Source organism: Mustela erminea, chromosome 16, assembly GCF_009829155.1.
Source record: "Mustela erminea isolate mMusErm1 chromosome 16, mMusErm1.Pri, whole genome shotgun sequence".
Lineage (NCBI taxonomy): Eukaryota > Metazoa > Chordata > Mammalia > Carnivora > Mustelidae > Mustela > Mustela erminea.
Window position 1 is genome coordinate 68219712 of NC_045629.1, and position 6253 is coordinate 68225964.

Here is a 6253-nt window from a genome sequence, read left to right on the forward strand (position 1 = left end):
AGCCCCCTTTGCAAGGCTTCTGAGAGACCCTGGTTGCCGGGGAAAACCCAGTTCCTTGGGGAGCACAGCAGGAGGCCAGCTACGGTCCGTGTGCCCACCTGTGGCCACCCTGTGGCTCTCCGTGGGATCAGCAATAGGCACACGGTCATCTCTGGGCGACCGGAACCGCCAGCCCCTGCCTTTGAAGCAGACATGCTCACCCCTGTCCGCAGGCTGCTCCATGCAGGGGGAGACACGCACGTAGGACACGGAGTATGGACGCGGGTCCGGTGTGGAAAGAGCAGTTCCCGTTGGACTGGCCTTGGAAGAGCTCAGGCTGCACCACTAACTACTTGACTGATATCATTTAATCGCCCCGAGCCCCTGTTTCCCCCCAGCATGGTGTGCGCCACAGTCACCTCCCTCCCAGCCTTCTGGAAGGAGCGGACGAGGGGCGTTCGCATCAGCACCTAGCATCTGGCCTGGCCCGGAGTATGCATGAGAGAAATCCCAGTTACTGTCCGTGCTGTCACAAGCAGGGTCATTCCTGGTTTTGACAGTGCTGCTGAGAAATCATGTTGACTTGGGGAGCTCACCCTTCCTCCCGAAGCTTCCCTCTTCTGGTGAACGGAGCGATGTTGGCCGCACCCAGTGTCAGGAGCCCTGGGGCTCTTGTGCTGGACCAGTCTCGGGCAGTACCAGATCCCAAGGACACCCCCAGACTCCGGTTTCACCCACAGACCTTTTCTTTCACAAGTTGGCTTCTTAACGCCAGATTCATTGTCCTCGTCATGAGTTCCTGGGAAATGTGGGTACGTTTGACCTCCAGACGTTGGGAACGAATGACAAGATAGATGGCCTGCTGAGGCCTCTGGCTGAGAAGTGCAGGCCGCGTGCCCCCGGGCCCCTGTGCCAGAGCCTTCCTTGGGGCCCTCCCTACCCCTTTCTCAGCCAGAGGAGAGGCCTGACGAGGAGCAAGGCAGAGGACAAGCCAGTGGCTTCAGAACCTGCAGATTCGATAAGCTTCCGGCCTGTCACAGGATAGTAGCTGTCCCTGGGACAGCCCTGCGCCCTCCCCTGGGGTTCCTCCCCGCAGGAGCCCACAGGGTAGTAATGGTGGTCTGTCTTCACGTCCTAGGGCCGCCTTCCAGGGGGTGGCTTACACAACGGAGATGTGTTCTCCCTCAGTTCTGGAGGCTGGAAGTCTGGTGTTGGCGGTGTTGGTTTCTTTCTGGGGGCTGTGAGGGGAGAGTCTGTGGCACGCCTCTCTCCTAGCGTCTGGTGAGGAGCTGGCCCTCCGTGGCACCCATGGGCTTGTGGCTGCGTCACCGTGGTCTCTGCCTTTGTCTTCACGCGGCGCTCTCCCTGTGTGAGTCTGCGTCCAGCTTGCCTGTTGGTGGCATCACCAGTCGCACTGGAGTGATTAGGGCCCCCCCCCAGTGACCTCATGTTCACTTGATTACTTACCTCTGTAACGGAAGATCCACATCGGGTGACATTCTGAGATCCCGAGGATTGGGACATCCACAGAGCCTGTTGGGGAGACACCGTTCAGCTCATCGGACGGTCCTTGCGCTGTTCTCCTCACTTCAAAAAACATAAGAATTAAGCGTTTCTGCATATGGACTCTTATTAGATACTGTTTGTTATGAGCATACTCTGGAGATGGCCTGGGTTGGGATCCTGACCAGGCCACGTCCTTGCTGTCTCATCGTGGGCAAAGTGTTTAGCCTCCCCGTGCTCAGCCATAAAGTGGGACTCATGGTCACACGGTTGGGTTGATATGAACGCCAAATTAATAATACACCTAAAATGTCTCACCTTGTTATGATCCTACCGTGCTTAGAAAAGGCTGCACCTAGCAACAACGACAAAGGTATATAATACGATATAGAACACTTCCGAAGTATCTTATTTACTACGTAACCACATACTGGACACTCTTCCAAATTCTGGGGCGAACTCAGCTTCCTTAATCATCTCCACAACCCCTATTAGTAACCGTTTTACAGAAGCAAAAACTAAGTCCTAGAGAGGTTAGGTCACATGTGTATGGCCCCACCGTCAATAAACAGAATAGTTAGCACCCGAATCCAGTTTGCCGGACTCCGGGACCTCTTAGGACCACTGTGTCTGGCCGCCTCTCCAGGAATAAGGAAAGGGCCTTGAAATGAAGTAAACAATTGCACCACCTCCACTTGCCCAGAAAACCCTCCTGTTTTCAAAGGCCTGATTCTGGAGGCACTTCCTGTGATGTCAGACTGGGCTCAGAAACACACACTCCTTTTTAACAACTAGCTCCAGGGCGCCCGGATGGCTCAGTGGGTTAAGCCTCTGCCTTCCGCTCAGGTCATGATCTCAGGGTCCTGGGATCGAGCCCCGCATTGGGCTCTCTGCTCAGCATGGAGCCTGCTTCCTCCTCTCTCTCTGCCCCTCCTCCCTGCCCATGCTCTCTCTCTCCAATAAATAAATAAAGTCTTTTAAAAAGTAAAAAATAAAAAACCTGGCCCCAAACCTGGGCATTTATCTCTCCTCCAAGCCCCAGGATGGCTTCGGAAGGGGCCTTCCCCAGGAAGAGTGACCCCTGCCTCCTCTCCCCCAACCCCCCCCCCACACCCCGCAAGGGAATGAGCATCTCCTGACATCTTGTTTCTGGTTTTGTGTCATCTTCCTAGGGATGTCTGTTGGAACTGCATTGCTGATAAAGGGGGCGTTCTGTCTTTGACGAAAGAAGAGAACCTCCCTCCCCGGCCATGGGCCACCCTGGCCAGAGACTCCAAGTGGAACCACTTAGCGGGCACGTGGCTGCAGGGAACAGGAACCCCAGCCCTCACTCACGCCGCCCGGAGGACCGGTGGGAATTGTTCATAGTGCCAAAGTCCTACTACTGCGTTTTCAATGGGTCCCTGTAAATAGTTTGCTCCTCTGCCCTGGCCCCCACCTCTTGCTATACTGGAACCAATTTGTACAATGTGGGAATTTTGTTACCTTTTTAATCAAGGGCAGCATCCTTTTCCAGCACTACCATTGTAAGGTTTTTTTTTTTTTTCCCCAGGCGGGAGGGCTGATCACACGTGCTTTTCTCTTTTTTCCTTTTCTTTTTTTTTTTAATCTTTATTTTATTAATTTTGGGCAGTGGGGGGATGTTAGCATTAGTGCCGTTATATCTACTGGACTTTAGGTAGGGAGAGTTCATTTTTTTTTTTTTTTTTTTTTTTTTTACGTAGTTTGAAATTTGCGCGATTTCTCTGTGGGAAGGGCTTGGATTGGGGCATCTGTCTCCACTTTGAGAGGGTTTACAGATGATGGAGCTTCCGGATCAGATCCATTTCCAGTTCTCCCCCTAGCCCCCCCCCACCCCGCACCGGGGTCCCTGTTTAGCCACGCACAAGGCTTTCCGAACTGCCAGCAGGTAGATCTGCTTTCTCCACTGCCTGGCCTCTTCGGCTGACCGTGGGCCGAGCCAGCACCAGAGACCCCAGGGGCAGGTGGCCTCTTTTCAGATACCAGCAGAAAGGGCTCCCCCATTTTTAGCATTATCATTACTTCTATGAAATTAAAACAACAAGAGGTCTTCCTATCTAGATGGTACAAAGATGAACCGCTTCAGTTTTTGGTTTCTGTTCCTGACTGGCTTTTCTCAGTGTGGTTTTTGACAAGATTTCAGCTTGAAGCCTCACCATGAACTGGTTTTTGTTTGTTTGTTTGTTTGTGTGTTTGTTTTTGGGCCAATTTTAGATTCTGGAGTGCACTTTTTTTTTTTTTCTTTCCAGTTAGTCCTAACTTCTAAAGAGGAAAAACCAAGAGACGTATCTGGTGTAAATGTCGCAATATGAGTTGTGTTTGCAACCCAACCCTCCCCCTAGCCCCCCATTTGGGTACCCTGCACAAATAAAATGCTAGGGAGTTTGAAAAAAAAAAAACACAAACCATTTTTTCTAACTTGTTGCTCATTTGTTGTAACTCAATAAAGCAAAGACTAAACATTTTTATAACCTTTTCCTCTGCTCCTCATTCTTCATTGCCGTCTGGCTCCCAGGACATGGCACAAGGGCTCCAACTCCCCCCACCCCCAACACCAATCTCAGCGCTCTTATGACAGATTCCTTTGACATTTCTCATTTTCTGTCTTGGGGATGTCCGACAGCACTAATGGGACTTTCAACCCAGGGCGTAAATGTTGATGTGGAAGTCTGTCCTAGCTCTTCGACACAGAGAAGGAAGGAGGCTCTCCCTCCTCCTTCACAAATAGATTCATAAACTATGGCAGAGTGGGAGTGAGACCCGCAGGCCACGTGCCGCACCCCTGCGCACACTCAGGTGACCCAAGGTAAGTCACTACCCTCCCCGGACTGCCGAGAACTGGTGACGAGGACACTGCCATTTCTCAGAGAAGGCTGGCTTTTGTGTCTCTGCCCAGGTAAGGTTTAAAGAGTCTCCCACTATGTGGGGAAAGGGGAACCCTCTTACCCTGTTGGTGGGAATGCAAGCTGGTGCGGCCACTCTGGAAGACAGTATGGAGGTTCTTTAAGAAGCTAAAAATAGAGCTACCCTATGACCCAGCAATTGCACTACTGGGCATTTACCCAGTAGTGATCCAGAGGGGCACATGCACCTGAATGTTTACAGCAGCTACAAATGTAGTGATCCAGAGGGGCACATGCACCTGAATGTTTACAGCAGCTACAAATGTAGTGATCCAGAGGGGCACATGCACCTGAATGTTTACAGCAGCTACAAATGTAGTGATCCAGAGGGGCACATGCACCTGAATGTTTACAGCAGCAATGTCCACAATAGCCAAACTATGGAAAGAGCCCACATGTCCATCAACAGATGAATGGATAAAGAAGATGTGGTTTATATATACAATGGAATATTACTCAGCCATCAAAAAAATATGAAATCTTGCCATTTGCAACAATATGGATGGAACTAGAGGGTACCATGTTAAGCGAAATAAGTCAATCAGAGAAAGACAATTATCATATGATCTTACTGATAATGTGGAATTTAAGAAACAAAACAGAGGCTCATAGGGGAAGGGAGGGAAAAATAAAACAAGATGGAGTCAGAGAGAGAGAAGCCATAAGAGACTCTTAAGTATAGGGAACAAACTGAGGGTTGCTGGAGGGGAGAGGGGTGGGGGGATGGGGTCACTGGGGGATGGGCATTAAGGAGGGCACGTGACGTAATGAGCACTGGGTGTGATATAAGACTGTTGCATCTCTGACCTCTACCTCTGAAACTAATAATACACTACATGTTAATTAATTGAATTTAAATTAAAAAAAAAACTAAAAAATAAAGAGTCCATCACTGTTCAGCGTGACACTCATCTACCCAGTGGTTTTCAAACGTGGGCAGGCCCCAGAATCACCTGGAAGGGCTCCTTAAAATTTATGAATCAGTAGGTCTGGAGCAAGAGCCTAGAGTCTGCATTGCTAACAAGTGTCCAGGAAAAGCTGACACTGTTGGCCCAGGGAGCCCACTTTGGGAATCTCTGGTCTCGAAGTTTAATGTCGCAGGGACTAATGGACTTTTGGCCAGCTTATCTAAACTAAGCATGAGTATGAAGCATGCATAAGCATATTCTTCAGGTAGTCCCCCCACTTGCTCCCACACAGGAAACACTGAAAAATCAGGGACTCCAGATAAGTTGGCCTTTTCCAGAAGATGCGCTCAATATTGAATATCGTAGAGTTTTGATCTTTGGCTGAAAAACCACACAACCCTGCAGTGGCTCTTATTTGTGGACTCCTGTTGCCTTGGAGAGACCTGCCTGCTGATGTCTTGGACCAATGTCACCTGACCTCCAGGACTCCCCGCCTGTGGGACAGGATGGGACTGGGGCAAGCAAGCCCCTATGGGTGCAAAATGTAAGGAACCAAGGCCATGCCAGCGCCGAACTTGGACGTGCAGGACCCCAAGAGAGGGCATCTCCTTAAATGTCTCATCCCAGGTGCTGTGCTTGCCTCCCCCAGCGCTGCCAATCTGCTGTGCCATCCTCCAGCCCTGCTTCGTTTTCCTCCATCTTGCTTTTCACAACGTGTCATCATCTGCCCGTTTACTGCCTTCTGCATCCCCCTGCATTTGCAAGCTCCACGAGGACAAGCTTTGTGTCTCTCTTGTCCCCTCTCCCCTGTCCTCCGGCCCAAGCTCAGTGCCAGACACAGAGGAGATGCTCCCTAGAGGTCTGTGGGATGGATGGATGGCGAATGGACGGACAGATGGCGAATGGACAGACAGGTGGATGAGGAGTTCTAGCTCTGCA

The 6253-nt window shown here is 50.7% G+C and overlaps 1 protein-coding gene across 3 annotated transcripts in view; it reads left to right on the plus strand.

The window, feature by feature from the left end:
* ZHX2 (zinc fingers and homeoboxes 2) overlaps positions 1-3974 on the plus strand; it is a 155970-nt gene extending 151996 nt beyond the window's left edge. For all 3 annotated transcript variants that reach the window (XM_032316888.1, XM_032316889.1, XM_032316891.1), the window contains exon 4: positions 2655-3974. The gene's annotated coding sequence lies outside the window, so the exon portion shown is untranslated. The remainder of the gene's footprint in view (positions 1-2654) is intronic.
* The last annotated feature ends 2279 nt before the right edge of the window (positions 3975-6253 follow it).